Source organism: Somniosus microcephalus, chromosome 1, assembly GCF_052327205.1.
Source record: "Somniosus microcephalus isolate GS21.2 chromosome 1, FLI_Smic_1.0, whole genome shotgun sequence".
In the NCBI taxonomy this organism is placed as follows: Eukaryota; Metazoa; Chordata; class Chondrichthyes; order Squaliformes; family Somniosidae; genus Somniosus; species Somniosus microcephalus.
Genome location: NC_140987.1, coordinates 241,237,141 through 241,256,929, shown reverse-complemented (window position 1 = coordinate 241,256,929; position 19,789 = coordinate 241,237,141). Strand labels below are relative to the sequence as shown.

Here is a 19,789-nt window from a genome sequence, read left to right as displayed (position 1 = left end):
TGAGATCTGTGAAGGTAAGCTTAAAAAAAAAATGCCTTAGTGAGGCTTGGAGAAGCACTCCCACAAGGAAAGTCCAGGCTTCTGTTGCCCCGTCTTCCTCATCAGCGAGACGCTGAAATGAAGCCCCCTCCTGGACTTACCTTGCTGCCAGCGACCTTCTTCCAATACCAGCTGCTACATTTCCCAGAAACGGTTAAACAGCTGACCAGTGAGATTCAAAAGAGGCCGAGCAGTTAAAATCTGCTGGGACTCCAACTTACACTCCTGTGCGGGATTGCCATCCTCTTCCATTGACTTCCCGCCGGGAGTTAAAATCGACCCTTCTTAATTGCAACATTGTTACAAAAACATTTTTGATTTTTGCTTAAAATGTGGCTTGACACTGTGACCCTAACTTTGAGCTTACCTCGGTCTTTATTGAATTACATTGGTTTATTCCAGGCACAGAATGGCAGATGGATGTGTAATATCATTAAATGTACTAAAAGGAATCGAGTCCAATAAAACTTGAACTGTAGTTTACTTATAGCCCAGAGGCACATTTTGAAAACCAAGAAGATTCATGCCAGTGCATTATTTCTGTTCAAAGTTGGTGGCTTAGAAACTAGTACTTTTGTTCACTGGATTAACTATAGGTGTCAGAGTAGGATGTGGCTTGGGAGTGTCTGCAACATTGGGTTAAGACAGGAACAAAAAGCAAAATACTGCAGATACTGAGGGGTCGATTTTAACTCAGGTGCGGGGAATTGTCGGGTTCCCCGAATTTGGTGTTTCCCACACGAATCTAAATGGGTCTGTGAGATTGATGCAATTTTAACTCAATTGGCCAATTGATTTCCAACGTGTGGGAGCCCTTGGCAATTGAGTATTTCCAGTCAGAATGTCGCAGAATATGACGTCATCATTGCTGCTGCTTTTAAGGTCCACAGCAAGCCTTGCTTCTTCTGCAGGCTTCCAATCTTTCCCCTTATAATGGCACAGGAGCCTGCAGGAGCAACGGCCAGCGGGAGGGCAGGAGCTGTGCCAAAATTTGATGAGGCAGCACTACAGGCATTGTTGGATGGGGCTAGGGCCTACAGGGAGGTCCTGTTCCCTTCTTCAGGGAGGAAGAGGCCTCCCAGTCGGACCAAGGCTGTGTGGCTACAGGTGACTGGGGAAGTCAACTCCTTGGGGCTCACACGGTGCACCTGGATGCAGTGCAGGAAAAGATTCCATGACCTTCATCGCACTGGAAAAGTAAGTATGAAGTTTCCATCACCCTCAATCTGATCCCCATTGCCTTTCCTCACCAGCACTCAGCTTTAGCAATCTCTTCCTCCACATTCCACTTGACACTCACATCTATGCACCCTTAGCCATTCCCTCTCTCTCTATGCTCACATTCACCTAACTATTCGACCATGCAGCCCTCACACTCCCTCTCTCTCTGATGCTTTGAACACAACTGGCAACATACAGGGAGGGCCCTTGGTCTTACAACCTCACTCCATCTTTGTCTCCTTCGAAGTATCTATGCTATGCAATCTCTACACTCACTCCTGCACTCTCACTCAACTTCCACTTGTCTCCCTCATTGCAGGAGAAGAGAGCTCACAACAGGAGAGAGCGAGCCAGGACAGGAGGAGGGCCACCCTCATTAGCCCAGCTCACCCCCTGGGAGGAAGCCGTCCTGGGGATTGTCGGGGCTGATACAGATGTGGAAGTTGGGGAAGGACAGACAGGTGCATCCCCGCAAGCTGGTGACAGAATAGTTTTCCATCTCTCTCATTGACATTGCATGAGTCGCTGATAATGATTCTGAAGCTTCATCATATGGACTTATGATCATCTGCAAAATGCAATGTGCATGTAACCTTGGCATCACATCTCTTACTTTTTCCTTGACTCCCCCACAGGACCATCGAGAGCCCCCGTCCCCACTGCGCAGGAGGAAGAGCCTGAGATTCCAGACTCCTCAGAGGAATCTGCAACCTCTGAGGGCGCAGCGTCAGCAGAAATAAGCGCAACCAGCACCAGCGCAGACACTCACACCTCGGGGGGCCTTCGGGACACAGAGTAGTGTTGTCACCTGGTGTATTACAGCTCACAAGTGAGCATCAGCAGATTGTGGAGACAGGGACTGCAGTAGAGAGTCCTCGTCGGAGGGCGCAGGACTCTGCCAGCTCGGCTCAGCTGCATGTCGACCCACTGCCTCTGGGTCCATCCATAAGATCAGAGGTGATGGAACTCCATGCACAGATGCAGGAGTCTCTGGCAGGTTTTGTCTCCAGGGTCGCTGCGAGTGTGGAGCGAATGGAGGAGTCCATAGCGAACATGAGCAGAGCATTTGTGGAGTCAGTGGTGCATGAACGCATCAACACAGAAAGGATGGCTACCTACGTGGAAATGATTGCTGCCTCCATGGTAAGGCTGGCTACGGTAGAGGAGAGGAGGGCTACTGCCATGGAGGAGGTTAGTCGCCAGGGTATGGAAAACATGGTGAGTGTTCAGAATAGAATGACATCTCTTGAGGAGCGATGGGCATCTATTGAACAGAGAAACCAGACCTTCATGGAAGTCCTTCTGAGTAGGACTGCCATTGAAGATACGGGTCCCCATGGCCCCCCTGATGTGCAGCAAGGTGCTCTCCAGCCACTTGCAGGCACGGAGGGGGAGCTGACCCATGAGAGGGAGGTTGGCGGCAGGCCTCAAGGAAGTGGGGGTTCCTCTCCAAGCGCTCACACTTCCATGCCACTGCAGAACCCTCGGTCAGAGCCCCGCTGGAGTCCACACCCAAGTGAGATAGACATCTCAACCCTGCAGGAGCAGCAGACTGCTGACGAGCCCTCACAGGCTCGCCACCCCACAGGATGCCCGCCAAAGGTATCGAGACAGGAGCAGCAGGAAAGTGAGCAAGTGGCCTCCACATTTGCTGAAGCCACAGGGGAACCACTACGTAGGAGCACACGTAAGAGGAAAATAAAGCACAAGTAGTCACTTGGGTGAAATGTTGTGTATATTGTAAAAATGTCATCAGTTGGTTCTTGTGCATAAAAATTCTGATGGCGACTGTTGCAGTTCTGGTGTGTGTCATTTTGCGAATGGTGCTTTCACATTGAGGGCTTAGGATTACTTGCAGTTGTCAGGACGCTGGTCAAATAGCTAGGAATCCGTAGGATTTGGCCATTGTCGATGCTCAGGTAAGAAGCTGCGAGGCAAAAGAGTTTGATTTACTAGGCTAAGCAAATCTGGCCAGGATGAGTGCATTCCTTGCATCCTGTGCAGCAATGTTCTCATGTAATGCTGCCGCTGGTTGATGGGCCTCTGCTGGATGCTCATTTTCACCCTCCTCCTCCTCCTCATCATCATCATCATCATCTGAGGAGGGTGTGTGAGGAGCCACTTGGTCCTCAGGAATCCGCAAGCCACGACGCTGTGCCATGTTGTGGAGTGCAAAGCAAACCACGATGATTCTGGAGACCCTGGCTGCTGAGTACTGCATGGGCTCCACCTGATCTATCTAGGCATCTGAAGCTCATCTTCAGCAAACCGATGGTTTGCTCGATAATGGATCTGGTGAAAATGTGGCTGGAGTTGTAGCGTCCTCAGCTTCGTTGGCTGGCCTCCTCAACAACGTCATTGGCCAAGTCCTCAGGGGATAGCCCTTGTCTACAAGTAGCCATCCGTGAAGTTGGTCTGGTGGCCTGAATAGCGGAGGCACACTAGACTGGCACAGTATGAAGGAGTTATGGCAACTGCCAGGGTACATGGCACAAACATGCAAAATGTCCTTCTTGTGGTCACACACCAGCTGAATGTTAAGGGAGTGGAAGCCCTTGTGGTTGAGAAAAATACCTGGATTGTGCTGGGGTGCCCTAAGGGCCACATCTGTGCAGTCAATGATGCCCTGCACCCTTGGAAAGTCTGCCAGATGAGCTAATCCAACCGCTCGCGCCGTCACACTTGCGCGATCCTCAGTGAAATGGATGTGATTGTGCACGAGGGCAAAGAGGGCACCAGTTACCTGCGTGATGCAAGTGTGTGCGGCCACCTGGGAAATGCCGCTGATGTCTGCTGATGATCCCTGGAATGAGCCTGAGGCAAAAAAGTTGAGTGCGGTGGTGACTTTGATGGCCACTGGTAAGGAGTGTCCACCCGGTCCTTTGGGCAGCAGGTCTTGCTGTAGCATTGCGCAGATGTCAGTCACTACCTCTCGCGAAAGTCGGAGACGCCTTTGGCACTGCTGCTCAGTCATGTTGAGGTAGCTGACCCTGTGTCTGTAGACCCTGTTTGGGGGGTATCTCCTGCGCCGACGGGCTTCCAGGCACTGGCCCCTTCTGGCCTGTGCTGCCTCAGGTGGGTGGCAGCAGCTTGTCGCTCCTGCTGCTGCTGCTGTTGCTGGTGCTGCTGTTGTTCCTGGTTCTGCTGCTGCCACGCCTGGTGCTCGAGCTCCTCTAATGCCCAGAATGGAAGGAAAATAATGGCTCCCATGCTTCTGGCATATCCCTCCGTTGAGGACGCGCTGAGTGAAATGGCGAGAGGGTGTAAGGGATTTTCGTCCTCGAGAGGTTTCCCAGAGGTTTCTCTCTCCAGAGGCCTCTCTCTCTTGCACAGTAAACCTTGAGTGGTTCGACCCACTCGCCCCTTAGATTCTATACTCTGGACTTAGGCACAGGAACTCCAATGTAGAGAAAACTCATGTAGACCAGGTTTGATGAATCAAAATGAAATTTTATTGCAAATGGGAAAAAATATCAAATCAAATGCAAGCAGATAGGGGAATACATGGGAGGGAAAAACACACACAAACAAATCATAACAACATTATACTAACTAAGGCTAATACAGGCATCTCAGATTCTACAAAAATCATCATGAAATAAGGAAGCACATGGAATATCGAGGGACAACAACTCATGTTAATTGTATCCTTAAATCCACCCCCTTATTAAACCTATCTAGATCTGATTGTGAAGGGCCAGAAACATGCTCACCAATCCCACTAGGAAGTGCAAGGTTTTGAAAACGAGTCTGTGTTTGGTCCTTTCAGGCATCTCGTCTCCACGTGGATTGTGGAGCCCCTGCGAGCTGCGCCACACCTCTCTCCTGAGGTGGGGGTCGGGGACGGCTGGACACCGGCGGGCCTGGATCTCGGCGGGGTCGAGGATCGTCGGCTCGACCCAGGTCAGAGGAGCCTTGGGCTGGCTCCCATCGCTTCTTCAGGTTCCTTTCCTCTCTTCTACTGAGCCGTGGTGGCTGGAAGATTTCTTCGCTTGGGACCTTTATTTTTTTGTTTCTTCTCCCAAGCTGGGTCTATGGCCTCTTGTTCCGGCAACAGCCCAGGGATGGTCGATGATCTCCTGATGTGCTTCCCCGGGGCGGAACGCCTGCGATTGACTGCGCCTTCTTCTGGGTGTCCGGATTCAAGCTGCGTGTTTCCAGCTCTCCAACCCGGCGTGTCTGTGTTCAAGCTGCAGGCTTGCAACTGTCTGCCTTCCAACTCGCTCTGGCCTGCCTGTCCCGACTGCTTCCGAGTGCTTCTTGTGTCTTTAACTGCCGAAAAGTCTCTCCAGATATAACTTTCTTCCCGAGGCCTCACTTCCCGCCCAAAATCAGGTTAGTCTTTGTTTTAACTTTGGCGGACTTTGCGCACAGCGGGGCAGTTATTATATTTAAAATCAATTTAAGCGGCTGGTAACAGGCCCATCTCTGGTTGGAAATGGCTTTCATTGTTTTGAATGTCCTGCTGATCTCGTTATCTAGTCCTGGGTGCTGTTCTCATGAATATGAAATTGTCCCCTTTTGTCTGGGGCAGCATCTTGATGGCCTCTGGTCTCCAGGCCGATCTTGAGTGGATCTGCATCTAATCCATATGCATGCCTGTGGGTCTGATTTTGTTCTCTCCGAAACGGCTTCCAGAACTTACTGTGGGTTGAATCCACAAAACTGTCTGAGGTTGCGCAGGAACCATTTTAAAGTGTCCCAATGAGCTGATCACATGGTATGGCAGCCATTTTGTATGCCCCTTTTTCTGGGCTTCTTTTAAAACAGTCTTTAAAATCACGGCCTCTTCTGCCATTTAACCCTTATTAATATGAAATCCAATTTTGCGAATCCTACAAGGGGTTTCCCAGGAGTTCACACTGGAGATGTGTGTGAGGCTCCAACCTTCCACAGGTGTGGTTAAGCCTGGTAAAAGTTGCCTCAGGCGTGAGACAAAAAATCCTGCCACCTGCAAATGATGGCTGATCAAATCTCCTCTTTCATGGTTGATCTGCAGCTGATAGTCAGCAAGCCAATAGTGCTCCCGCCAGGTTTCACAGTCGTGATTCCCACCAGGCGTGTTTTACATGGGAAAAGGGTTAAAAGTGCAAGGGACTGTTAAATGGCATTATAGAGGCCATTTAGTGGTGATTAAGGGCCTTAAAGACCAGCCCCGCCTTTTGGATGCGAGACGGATTCGGGACCATCAGACACGCCTGAGTAAAAATGGCTCGGAGTCGGGAACCAGGCGGGGGGGTCCCGACCGCCAGTTTTTGCGATTTTAACCCCCCCCGCATGTCTCCAAGCCCGCCTCCACGGCTCAGTTAAAATCTAGGCCTGAAATTCTGAAACAAAAACACAAACCACTGGAGAGGTAGCATTTGTCGAGAGAAGGGATTATTTGACATTTGAGGTATAGACCCTTCCTCAGAACTGAAAGATATTATAGATGCACAGCATTTAAAAAGGAATTTAACAAAGGAAAGTAAAAAGGGGGGAAACACACAATGATGACACATACAAGTAAAGTTGTAGAATGATTAAGGCTATGGGACACAAAGCAGAGAGTAGTGGTGAACGGGTGTTTTTCAAACTGGAGGGAAGTATGTAGGAAGTCACACAACACCAGGTTATAGTCCAACAGCTTTATTTGAAATCGCAAGCTTTCGGAGCGCTGCTCCTTCGTCAGGTGAAGTGAAGAGAAGCATACAGGCACAGCATATATAGTCAGAGAAAACTGCCAGATGATTACAGGTAATCTTTCTAACTGCCCTTTATCACACCTCGGCAGAGAGATAATCAAAGCAATCAAAGGTGTGAATGGTATCCAAACAGGTCAGTCAGAAAAACATTACATCAAAGAACAATGAGGTGGGGTCACAAGAGGTCAAATGTTGCAGATGCTGGGGTCTGTATGAAAAACAGAAAAAACCCAAAAAACTTTGCTGGAAATCACAGCAGGACCAGCCGCGTCTGTGTAGAGAGAACAAGCCAACGATGACTCGAGTCTGGATGGCTCTACGTCAGGTGGGGTTACATGTAGCATGACATGAACCCAAGATCCCGGTTGAGGCCGTCCTCATGAGTGCGGAACTTGGCTATCAGTTTCTGCTCGACGATTTTGCGTTGTCGTGTGTCTCGAAGGCCGCTTTGGAGAATGCTTACCCGAAGATCGGAGACTGAATGTCCTTGACTGCTGAAGTGTTCCCTGACAGGGAGGGAACAGTCCTGCCTGGCGATTGTTGTGCGGTGTCCATTCTTCCGTTGTCGCAGTGTCTGCATGGTCTCAACGATGTACCATGCTCTGGGGCATCCTTTCCTGCAACGTATGAGGTTCACAACGTTGGCCGAGTCACATGAGTATGTACCATGTACCTGGTGGGTGGTGTCCTCACGTCTGATGATGGTATCTGTGTTGATGATCTGGCATGTCTTGCAGAGGTTGCCGTGGCAGGGTTGTGTGGTGGCGTGGTCGCTGTTCTCCTGAAAGCTGGGTAATTTGCTGCGAACGATGGTCTGTTTGAGATTAGGCGGCTGTTTGAAGGCGAGTAGTGGAGGCTTGGGGATGGCCTTAGCGAGGTGTTTGTCGTCGTCGATGACATGTTGAAGGCTGCGGAGAACATGGCGTAGTTTCTCCGCTCCGGGGAAGTACTGGACGACGAAGGGTACTCTGTTGGTTGTGTCCCGTGTTTGTCTTCTGAGGAGGTCTATGCGATTTTTCGCTGTGGCCCGTCGGAACTGTCGATCGACGAGTCGAGCGTCATATCCCGTTCTTATGAGGGCATCTTTCACCGTCTGTAGGTGTCCATCACGTTCCTCCTCGTCTGAGCAGATCCTGTGTATTCGCAGGGCTTGTCCATAGGGGATGGCTTCTTTAACGTGGTTAGGGTGGAAGCTGGAGAAGTGGAGCATCGTGAAGTTGTCTGTGGGCTAGCGGTGGAGTGAAGTGCTGATGTGTCCGTCTTTGATGGAGATTCATGTGTCCAAGAATGAAACCGATTCTGAGGAGTAGTCCATGGTGAGTTTGATGGTGGGATGGAACTTGTTGATGTTATCATGCAGTCTTTTCAGTGATTCTTCACCGTGGCTCCATAGGAAGAAAATGTCGTCGATGTATCTGGTGTATAGCGTTGGTTGGAGATCCTGTGCAGCGAAGAAGTCTTGCTCGAACTTGTGCATGAAGATGTTGGCATATTGGGGTGTGAATTTGGTCCCCATGGCTTTTCCGTGTGTTTGGGTAAAGAACTGGTTGTCGAAGGTGAAGACATTTTGGTCAAGGATGAAGCGGATGAGTTGTAGGATGGCATCTGGAGATTGGCTGTTGTTGGTGTTGAGTACTGAGGCTGTCGCAGCGATGCTGTCATCGTGGGGGATACTGGTGTAGAGTGCCGAGACGTCCATCGTGGCGAGGAGTGTTCCTGGTTCAACTGGTCCGTGGGTGCTGAGTTTCTGTAAGAAGACTGCAGTGTCGCGACAGAAGCTGGGTGTTCCCTGTACGATGGGTTTCAGGATGCCCTCGATATATCCAGTGAGGTTCTCACACAGAGTTCCATTGCCTGATAAGATAGGACGTCCGGGTGTGTTGGCTTTGTGTATCTTTGGGAGGCAGTAGAAGTTTCCCACATGGGGAGTACGTGGGATGAGAGCGCGTAGGATGCTCTGAAGGTCTGGATCGAAGGTCTTGATCAGTCTGTTGAGTTGGCGGGTGTGTTCTTTGGTCGGATCTGCGGGTAACTGTCTGTAGTGCTCCTGGTTGTCCAGTTGTCGGTATGCTTCTTTGCAATAGTCCATTCTGTTCTGTATGATGATGGCTCCTCCTTTGTCTGCTGGTTTGATGACGATGTTGCGGTTGGTCTTGAGAGCGTGGATGGCGATGCGTTGTGCTCGGGTGACATTCTGGACTGTCTTGTAAGTGCGGCTGATGAATCTGGCATTAATGCATCTCCTGACAGCTTGAGCTTACATGTCAAGCTCAGGGCAGCGGCCCTCCGAAGGGGTCCAATTTGACTCTTTCTTCTTCGGTTGCTGCACCGCAGATCCCTCTGTCTACTGTTCCGGATCATTGATTGTCTCATTGGGTTCGCTGCTGACATCTTGGGATTTGTGGAAGAATTCCCGGAGCCTCATTCTCCTGATGAATTCCTCTGGTGTTGTGTGACTTCCTACATTTGTCCACCCTAGTCCAACACCGGCATCTCTACATCATGGAGGGAAGTAGGCAGTGGTGTACCCCAGGGGTCAGTAATAGGGCCACAGCTCTTTTCAATATATATTAACGGGTATACTGGGCATAATTTCAATGTTTGTAGCTGACATAAAACTCAGAAATGAATAAACATGGAGTAGGATATTAACAGACTTCAGGAGGACATAGACAGACTGGTGAAATGGGCAGACAAATGCCAGATGAAATTTATCAAAGGGAAGTGTGAGGTGATACAGTTCGGAAGGAAGAATGAGGAGAGGCAACATAAACTAAACTGTACAATTTTAAATGGGGTGCATGTAGTGTATGTGCCTTTAAGTCAGAACTACTTTTACAGCTCCTGTATACTGTAGTACCGGCAGTGACCACACCGGTATATAAGCTTTGCGCATGCCTCTGTACCCCCTGTCTTGAGACTACCCTCCTCCAGTAAAGACCTGTTTATTGTTGATGTACAGCATCCGTGTGATTATTTTATAACAGCATGACCTCTGAATCATGGATCCAACAGTGCAGGAACAGAGAGACCTAGGGGTTTGCATAAAGAAATCTTTGATGGTGGCAGGACAAGTTGAGAAGGCTATTAAAAAAGCATATGGGATATTGACTTTATAAATAGAGGCATAGTACAAAATCAAGTGAGTTATAGTAAACCTTCATAAATCACTGGTTAGGTCTCAGCTGGAGTATTGTGTCCAGTTCTGGGCTTCATGTCAAGGCCCTGGAGAGGGTGCAGAGGAGATTTACCAGACTGTTTTCCAGTAGCAGAAGGGCCAGCAGCCATAGGGCACAGATTTAAGGTGATTGGAAAAAGAAACAGTGGTGAGATTAAGTGAAATTGTTTTACGCAGCGAGTTATTAAGATCTGGAATGCACTGCCTGAAAGGATGATGGAAGCAGATTTAACTTTCAAAAGGATATTGGATAAATACTTAATGGGCAGAAAATTGCAGGGCTATGGGGAAAGAGCAGGGGAGTGGGACTAATTGGATAGCTCTTTCAAAGAGCCGGCACAGGCACCATGGGCCAAACGGCCTCCTTCTGTGCTGTAAGATCTATGATTCTATGAATGATCTGTAAAGTGTTGATGTGGGGAACAGGAAATGGTTAACTAGCAGAAGTGATATGTGCAGGAGCCAGAAAGAGGCATAATGAGAGAAATCAAAGGAATAAAAGACATATACGAGACTCTGAGGGGGAGAAATTCGGTATCGCCCCATTTGGGGCGCTAACTTTTAAAAGTTGAAAAAATTAGCACCAGACGCTAAAGCTTTTCAACTTTAAAAAAAATTGGTTTAGCGCTCCAGGGAGGGAGTGGAGTGCTAAATTAAGCGCTCCACTTCCTTCCTGGAGCACAACAGGCAGCAGGCGGGACAGTAGGTGTGCAACGCTGCACACTGGACCGTGCAGCGCTGCCGCGTTGGAAGGCTCCTTCCCTCCCTTAAAGAGAAGGTCCATTGCTGCAGGCTCTGCAAGAAAACGAATCCCCTGATTGCCGACGGCACCTCCAATTGGCGACGATCAGCCTCAAGCACTTTAACAGAGTGTAGGGCTGATCCAGCGCGGCACCTAAAAAATAGAAAAAAAACAGAGTCTTGATGAAACATTTTTCGCCTACTTCACCGGCAATGCCTTTAACTACCGGTCCCCAAGCGGCCATCTGCGGTGACAACGTTTCTTGCAGCTGCTGGTGTTGATGCCCGGCGATACTGCAGGGGGTGGAAGCCAAGTTCGCATCTGGGACGGTATTGGGGCGCTGTGCACTGGATGACATCACGATCTCCGGGGCACAGGAGATCGTGGCATTGAGGTTTACTGCCGCCGCTAACCTGCAGGGGAAGTTCACGGGCGTTGGTACTCTCGCCGGGCCTGGTCGCAAAGCCGGTAGCGCCTTGTTAATGACCTTGGAGGCGCTAACAGGAGAAGCAAAGGAGGCCAATTTCTCCCCCTGAGAATTTAAAGAGCTGAAGGAGGATGGGTAAGTAGAATGGGAAGCAAAAAACCTGGCAAAGCAGAGCAGACTCTATCAGCCCGGGAGCCTGCTGGAAGAATAAGGAGGCCAACACCAAGAGTGCAGACCATACCTCTAGCACAGTGCTCCAACAGGAGGTGGGGAAGGATGACCCACCCCTAGCACCAACCCGCTCCCATCCCCCATCCTGGTGTTTCCACACAATACACCTCCAGTTGGGTTCAGCCCTTCCTCAACAAATGAAAGCACGCCAACTTTGCAACAATGGGTATGGCATGGGGTGGAAGGCTGACATTTCCAGTGCTAACTTATAATAGCCAGCAATAAAATGGACTGTATTTATTAGTGTTTCTGGACTTTATTGGGCTGGTTTTAGACTTTCATAGGAAAAGTATATTTTTGTATTTTGTAGTATTCACAAAATTCCCACATCTCCCAAGTTATTAATAAGGGACCCTGAAGGACAAGTTATTAACAAGGGTACCCTAAAAGGAAATGGCTTTTGGACTTCATGACAAAACCTGCAAGGTTAAAGGCAGGACCCTGCAAAAGGCATGTCAAGTTCAAAGCTCAAAAATTGACATGCCCGGGCCTGTTGGAGACAGCTTTAATTTGTGATTTCAAACCAGACAGCTAAAGGAGACAGAACACGCAGTCTTCCCTTTAAAACAAATCAACTCAGGAAGAGGTTTAATCATGCACAAAGTTAAAGCCATCAAGACTATGCATAAATAATCGCCTACAGTTCAAACTAGCTACCAAGCCAGGAAGATACCAATTTATATTATGCATAACAAACACCGAGACATTAAAGACCATTTAGCAACGGGACAACCACCCAAAAATCAGTTAAGGTGAACAACTATAATCACCTTAAATGAGCCCGCCAAAATTAGACAAAGAAATAGCCCTGATTTGGCGCGCAGATAATGAACTTCGAAATAGTATAATTGTAGGCCCACCGGTACCCAAAAGCAAGCAAAGCAAGGTGGGAAGAAGGCGAGAAGATGAGCAAGCAGAGAAGGGCAGAAAGAAAGCATTGGGGATGAGCAGGCACACGCTCGCGTGCAGAGTTACTCGAAACTCAAAGAAGCAGACAGGCATGGTGGGGCAGACTCGACCAAAGACGACTAGGCCGCAACCGCAGCCTTACACAGAGACTGACCACGAGCACCGCGGTAACAAAGGGCCGGGTAAACCATACCTTCAGATCATTACCACTACACAGGTAATGATCTAGGCCACCGCGATTGAGCCGACACCAAAGACCGCCAGCCGAACCACAACCACAACGAAACTCGATGACCAGACCACCACCAGAAGAATGAAACCTGAAGTTTTCCACTCTACAAGATATAGTACCCAACAAAGACTTTACTCCTTATCTCTAACGGAGAAAAGAAGGTACTCACCCAGACAAATCCACAACTGCGCCCTTACCGCATCTGCGGACTCCACCCAACTGAAGAATCTTCGCAGATTCTAAGACTGGGACTATGTGGCGATGGCAGGCCCCAAAGGACACAAAGATTGCACCCCAAAAACGCAACCGGCTTAATTGATAGGATTCGAACTGTCAAGAAACCCCTATTGGTGAGCATAATCCCTGGCTCTTGTAGTGCAATTTAGTTAGGTATTGGGGGTGGGACAAGGGTAGGGGGATTATTAATGTGATTTTCCCTCATTGTGCCGTATGTTCCCCATTCTTAATTAAGTGTACTTTTGTAAGCCTGTAATCACTGCAGTAATTTAAGTGTGTAATTTTATTGTGACTCTAAATAAAATACGGTTTTCTTGCACCAAACCAGTTGTCTACTCCAATTCTGTATCGCCGCCTGTACCTAAGTCCGGTGTCTAGAACCCAGGGGCGTAGGAGCGATTCGAACCGCTCAAAACCAGTCAGGGGCAAATCTGACTGCACACACCACCCCCTACAATTTAGAAATATCTAAATCTACCTGAGAATATTTGGCTAAAAGAACATTCACGAGCTGGGAGCCCTCCACCAAGAACACACACAATTAGAAGGATAATTCTGTGAGATGTATCGCCTGATCTGGAATCTCACTTGCCAGAAGTGCAGATCAGAGAATTGAAGGTCAATGCTCGGGTTTGCAGCATTCCCGATCTTCCAGTCATCAAAATGTTCACATCCAGCTAAACTGCTGCATGCAGTACAGGGATATCATGAGTCAAAAGTCTACAAATTATCTGACAGCCAGTTGGGTAGGATTAAGTGGACATCCTTGAGTGCTAAGGTCGGTGATATTGTAGGTATCGTCAGATCCCTAACTGAAGCACTGAGGTTGAGTCAGTCCGATAATAAAACGAAGTTTAATAGAAACTAGAGAACAAACAATTGCATGCAGGAGAAATAATCAACAGGTCTTTTCTGGTGCTGGTTTCACGAGGTCTGAGTTGGGAACCTCCCACTCTCTGACGTCATGACATCATCACGTTTCCCGCTGTTCGGGGCATCACATGACCAACGTGATGACGTCATCGCGCTGATTCTGGGGCTTATCCAGAATGGCTATTTACATACAGTAAACAAACATAGGTGCTGTAGCACTCTGTTAAAGGCAGTTATACATTTATACAGGAGTCCGTTGGTGGCTTTGCCACATGCGCCCCCCCGAGAGGTGTCTTTAACCTCTAAAGTCAATCACAGAGAAGGTCGGAAAAGCCTGTCCGAACGACTCCAATATTCCCGGAATCGCCAACTGCCATCGTAGACGCGAAACTGACCTTGGGGTCATTCTTCCGTTCACGCAATCGGTGCTGCTGCTTCCTCAGTGCAGTTGGCGCAAAACTGCATGGGTGTCGGCAGCATCTGGCTTTTGGACCGAAACGGGCGTGGTAGTAGCAGAGGCCAGCCGGTGGAGGCGCTGAGGTGGGATTCTTCGGGGCGGGATGCTTCGAGGTGGCACAGTACTGCTGCATCACCGCATAAATGGTGTCAGCTTCGGCCACGAGTGCTACACCGTCCGTAGCCTCTGACCTGGCGAGGGCTGCTTGCACCTGCTCGGGGAGCTGGCTCAGGAACAGTTCCCGAAACAGAAAACACTGCGGCTCAGACCCAAGGAGCGTGAGCATCTGGCTCATCAACTCAGACGGCTTAGCGTCGCCTAACCCGGGCAGTGTGAGTAAACGTCGCGTGCGTTCCGCTTTCATGAGGCCGAAAACCTGCATAAGTCGCGCCTTAAGCGTAACATACTTGTTATCCATGGGCGGGTTTTCCAGCAGGCTGATGATCCTCGAAGCCATCGAGCTGTCCAGTGCGGAGACCACGTAAAAATAACAGGTCTGATCCAGCACGATGTTCCGAAGCTGGAACTGTGCCTCCGCCTGGACGAACCAGGAGGCCGCCTGTTGTTCCCAAAATTGAGGGAGCTGCAAAGTCGCTGCATTAACATCCATCGTTTTGTTCTGCGCGTTATCCGTGAAAATCGTCCGCGAAGTCTCGGCGTCACCAATGTAGGAATCGTCAGATCCCTAACTGAAGCACTGAGGTCGAGTCAGTCCGATAATAAAACGAAGTTTAATAGAAACTAGAGAACAAACAATTGCATGCAGGAGAAATAATCAACAGGTCTTTTCTGGTGCTGGTTTCACAAGGTCTGAGTTGGGAACCTCCCACTCTCTGACGTCATGATGTCATCACGTTTCCCGCCGTTCGGGGCGTCACATGACCAACGTGATGATGTCATCGCGCTGATTCTGGGGCTTATCCAAAACGGCTATTTACATACAGTAAACAAACATAGGTGCTGTAGCACTCTGTTAAAGGCAGTTATACATTTATACAGGAGTCCGTTGGTGGCTTTGCCACAATATGTCATCATATTCTGAGGCTGATCCTTCAAAAGAATCAGATTGGTTTTATTATTTGTTTTACATTAGGTGAGAAGTTACATTTCATCATATCTGTGGACAAACATTTAACTTGTTTGGATGACATTCCTCTGCTCACTGTTTTAATAGAGGCAGTGACCAGTTTATCTTAAATGAGTTAAAAACTCTATTAAAATAGTGGATGGAGGAATGTCATATGAATGTGATAATGTTTGTCAGGTAATATTGCCAATAGTTACTTCTGGGCTGTTGTGTTTTAAGAATATTATCAATTCGTAGTGAAGTGAACTATATTAATACTTTCTTTTACTGTAAAAATAATAAACACAATTTAATTGCCTTCTTCAATTTCAAGATTTATTAAATACACCATCATTCTCATTTGTTATGACTCCATTCCCTTTCACTCTTGATGTAGGTAATCAGCTGCAATAACAAAATGTAAAAAAATTAAATTACTGTTTGGTGTGGTACACAGAAAGTTACACACACACAAACACGCATACACACGCCTGCAGACACACACGGCCAGTGTTTCAGCTGTCTGGCACACCTGCTCTTTTATCACCAAATCCTTTATTTCATTAACATTTATTCTATTAAAAAGTGGCTTGTCTGGTGCCAACTTTTTGTTTAAATGTGGTATAATCAGAACAGCCTAATTATTAATGCCCCTTTAAACGAATGTATCATGTAATGTTTCAAAATAGTTACTTTGCCTAAATAAAACCTAGCTCAGTAGAATTGAAATGAATCAGGTATCGCATCGTACTGAATTATAATGAGGCTTCATAGTTGTACATCTAATTGCAAATTAATATTAATGAAAAAAACATGTTGTAATTATTAGTGTAAAGCAGCAGGGAGTATCAAATGGCTTTCAATTTGATTCGGTGGCATTCGGTTAGCATTATTTTTTTTAATGAAATGTTATCTCCTAATAATTGATGGTCTGGATTTTCATGTAATGGCGACATTGGCGGCAAATGCCATAAGGGTTACATCGCTGTGCGCTTCCATCCTCCACCGAAGAATTCACGCTAAAAAAATTTTGAAAAATAATTAGAATACAATCGGAGACAGCGAAGCCAATGGCCAATCCTTTTTGAAGGAAAGAATAATATTGAGAGAAATGCAGCGGGCATTTATTCTCGAGATTTTTTCTTTCCCCAGATATTCTGACTTAGATTTCAAATTGTGTATTAAAATTCATGATCCTTGCAATAGATAGCATAGAGTCACCCCCTGACTCCCCAAAGCCTTTCCACCATCTACAAGGCAGAAGTCAGGAGTGTGATGGAATACTCTCCACTTGTCTGGATGAGTGCAGCTCCAACAACACTCAAAAAGCTCAACACCATCCAGGATGGTTTGTTGCCTCCCTGGTGCCAGGGTCAAGGATGTCACTGAGCGGCTGCAGGGCATTCTGGAGGGGGAGGGTGAACAGCCAGTGGTCGTGGTCCACATTGGTACCAACGACATAGGTAAAAAGAGGGATGAGGTCCTGCATCAAGAATTTAGGGAGCTAGGTAACAGATTAAAGGGCAGGACCTCAAAGGGTGTAATCTCTGGATTACTCCCAGTGCCACGTGCTAGTAAGTATAGGAATGGGAGGATAGAGCAGATGAATGCGTGGCTAAAGAGTTGGTGTAGGGGGGAGGGTTTTACTTTCCTGGATCACTGGGCCTGCTTCTGGGAAAGGTGGGACTTGTACAAGTCGGACGGGTTGCACCTGAACCAGAGCGGGACAAATATCCTTGCGGGGAGGTTTGCTAGCACTGTCGGGGGGGGTTTAAACTAACTTGGCAGGGGGATGGGATACAGGGGGGAGCTGAAGTAGGGGGGGATGTGCTGCCAATTATGGAGGAAAAAACAAGTCAGCTTGGTAGGCAGGGCAAATATATAAGGGCAAGGCTGGATGGCATCTATTTTAATGCAAGGAGCCTTGCAAATAAGGTGGATGAACTGAAGGTGTTGATAAACACATGGGAGTATGATATTGTTGCTATCACTGAGACATGGTTGAGGGAGGGGCAAGACTGGCAGCTCAATATTCCGGGGTACAGAATCTTCAGGCGAGACAGAGGGGGAGGTATAAGAGGAGGGGGTGTCGCAATATTAATTAAGGAGTCAATTACTGCAGTAAGGAGGGATGATATATTAGCTGGGTCCTCTAATGAGGCCATATGGGTGGAGCTTAAAAACAAAAAGGGGGCAAGCACTTTGCTGGGAGTGTACTATAGGCCTCCAAACAGTCAGGGGGAGATAGAGGAACAGATATGTAGGCAAATCTCAGAGAAATGTGCAAATAATAGGGTAATAATAATGGGGGATTTCAACTTCCCCAATATTAACTGGGATAGTCAAAGTGTGAAAGGCTCAGAGGGTGTAGAATTCTTAAAGTGCATCCAGGAGAGCTTTTTGAGCCAGCATGTAGAAAGTCCTACAAGAGAGGGGGCGGTACTGGACCTAATTCTAGGGAATGTGGCCGGCCAAGTGGAAAAAGTGCTAGTAGGTGAGCACTTTGGTGATAGTGACCATAATATGGTAAGATTTAAGGTGGTCATGGAAAAGGACAGGGATGGGCCGGAAATAAAGGTTCTAAATTGGGGGAAGGCTGATTTTAATAGGATAAGGCAGGATCTGGCCAAAATGGACTGGGATCAGCTACTTGTAGGAAAATCCGCATCGGAGCAATGGGAGGCTTTCAGAAGGGAGATTGAGATCATACAAGGGCAACATGTTCCCATAAAGGTCAAGAGTGGTTCCAAAAACCACAGGGAACCGTGGATGTCAGGGGATATACGGGAATGGATTAGGAAAAAAAGGAGGGCTTTTGGTAGATACAAAAGGCTAAAGACGGAGGAAGCCCTAGAGGAGTACAAAAAGTGCAGGGGGATACTTAAAAAAGAAATTAGGAGATCAAGGAGGGGCCATGAAATAACACTGGCGAGCAAAATAAAGGAAAATCCGAAGATGTTTTATAAGTATATTAAGGGTAAAAGGATAACTAGGGAAAAAATAGGGCCCATTAGGGACAAAAGTGGCAATCTGTGTGTGGAGCCGGAAGATGTAGGAGGGGTTCTAAATGAATTTTTTGCATCTGTTTTCACTATGGAGAAGGACGATGTAGACATAGAAATAGGGCGGGGGGACTGTGATATGCTCGAACATATTAACATCGAGAGGGAGGAGGTATTGGCGGTTTTAGCTGGCCTAAAAATGGATAAATCCCCAGGCCCCGATGAAATGTACCCCAGGCTGCTGTGTGAGGCAAAGGAGGAGATTGCGGGGGCTCTAACACATATATTCAGGACCTCTCTGGCCACAGGGGATGTGCCAGAGGACTGGAGAACCGCTAATGTAGTACCATTATTCAAGAAGGGTAGTAGGGAAAAACCGGGGAACTACAGGCCAGTGAGCCTAACATCAGTGGTAGGAAAATTACTGGAAAAAATCCTGAGGGACAAAATTTGTCTCCACTTGGAGAGGCAAGGATTAATCAGGGATAGTCAACATGGCTTTGTCAAGGGAAGATCATGTCTGACTAATTTGATTGAATTTTTTGAGGGGGTGACTAGGTGTGTGGATGAGGGTAACGCAGTGGATGTGGTATACATGGATTTCAGTAAGGCCTTCGATAAAGTCCCGCACAGGAGACTGGTCAAGAAGGTAAGAGCCCATGGAATCCAGGGTGCCTTGGCACATTGGATACAAAACTGGCTTAGTGGCAGAAGGCAGAGGGTGATGGTCGAAGGTTGTTTTTGTGACTGGAAACCTGTGGCCAGTGGGGTACCACAGGGATCGGTGCTGGGTCCCTTGCTGTTTGTGGTCTACATTAATGACTTGGATATGAATGTAAAGGGTATGATCAGTAAATTCGCGGATGATACTAAAATTGGTAGGGTGGTAAATAGCGAGGAGGGTAGCCTCAGTCTGCAGAACGATATAGATGGGTTGGTCAGATGGGCGGAACAGTGGCAAATGGAATTTAACCCGGAAAAGTGCGAGGTGATGCACTTTGGGGGGTCTAACAAGGCAAGGGAATACACAATGAATGGTAAGACCCTAGGCAAGACGGAGGGTCAGAGGGATCTGGGTGTGCAGGTACACAGATCCCTGAAGGCGGCGGAACAGGTGGATAAGGTGGTAAAAAAGGCATATGGGATACTTGCCTTCATTAGCCGAGGCATAGAATATAAGAGCAAGGAGGTTATGATGGAGCTGTATAAAACACTGGTTAGGCCACAGCTGGAATACTGTGTGCAGTTCTGGTCGCCACACTACAGGAAAGATGTGATCGCGTTAGAGAGGGTGCAGAGGAGGTTCACCAGGATGTTACCAGGGCTGGAGCGCTTCAGCTATGAAGAGAGACTGGGCAGATTGGGTTTGTTTTCCTTGGAGCAGAGGAGGCTGAGGGGGGACATGATTGAGGTGTACAAAATTGTGAGGGGCATAGATAGGATGGATGCTGAGGAGCTTTTCCCCTTAGTAGAGGGGTCAATAACTAGGGG

The 19,789-nt window shown here is 47.9% G+C and overlaps 1 pseudogene; it reads right to left on the bottom strand.

Moving 5' to 3' along the window:
* Positions 1–8,309: 8,309 nt before the first annotated feature.
* On the bottom strand, positions 8,310–9,369 carry LOC147124682 (uncharacterized; annotated as a pseudogene).
* Between the last annotated feature and the right edge of the window lie 10,420 nt (positions 9,370–19,789).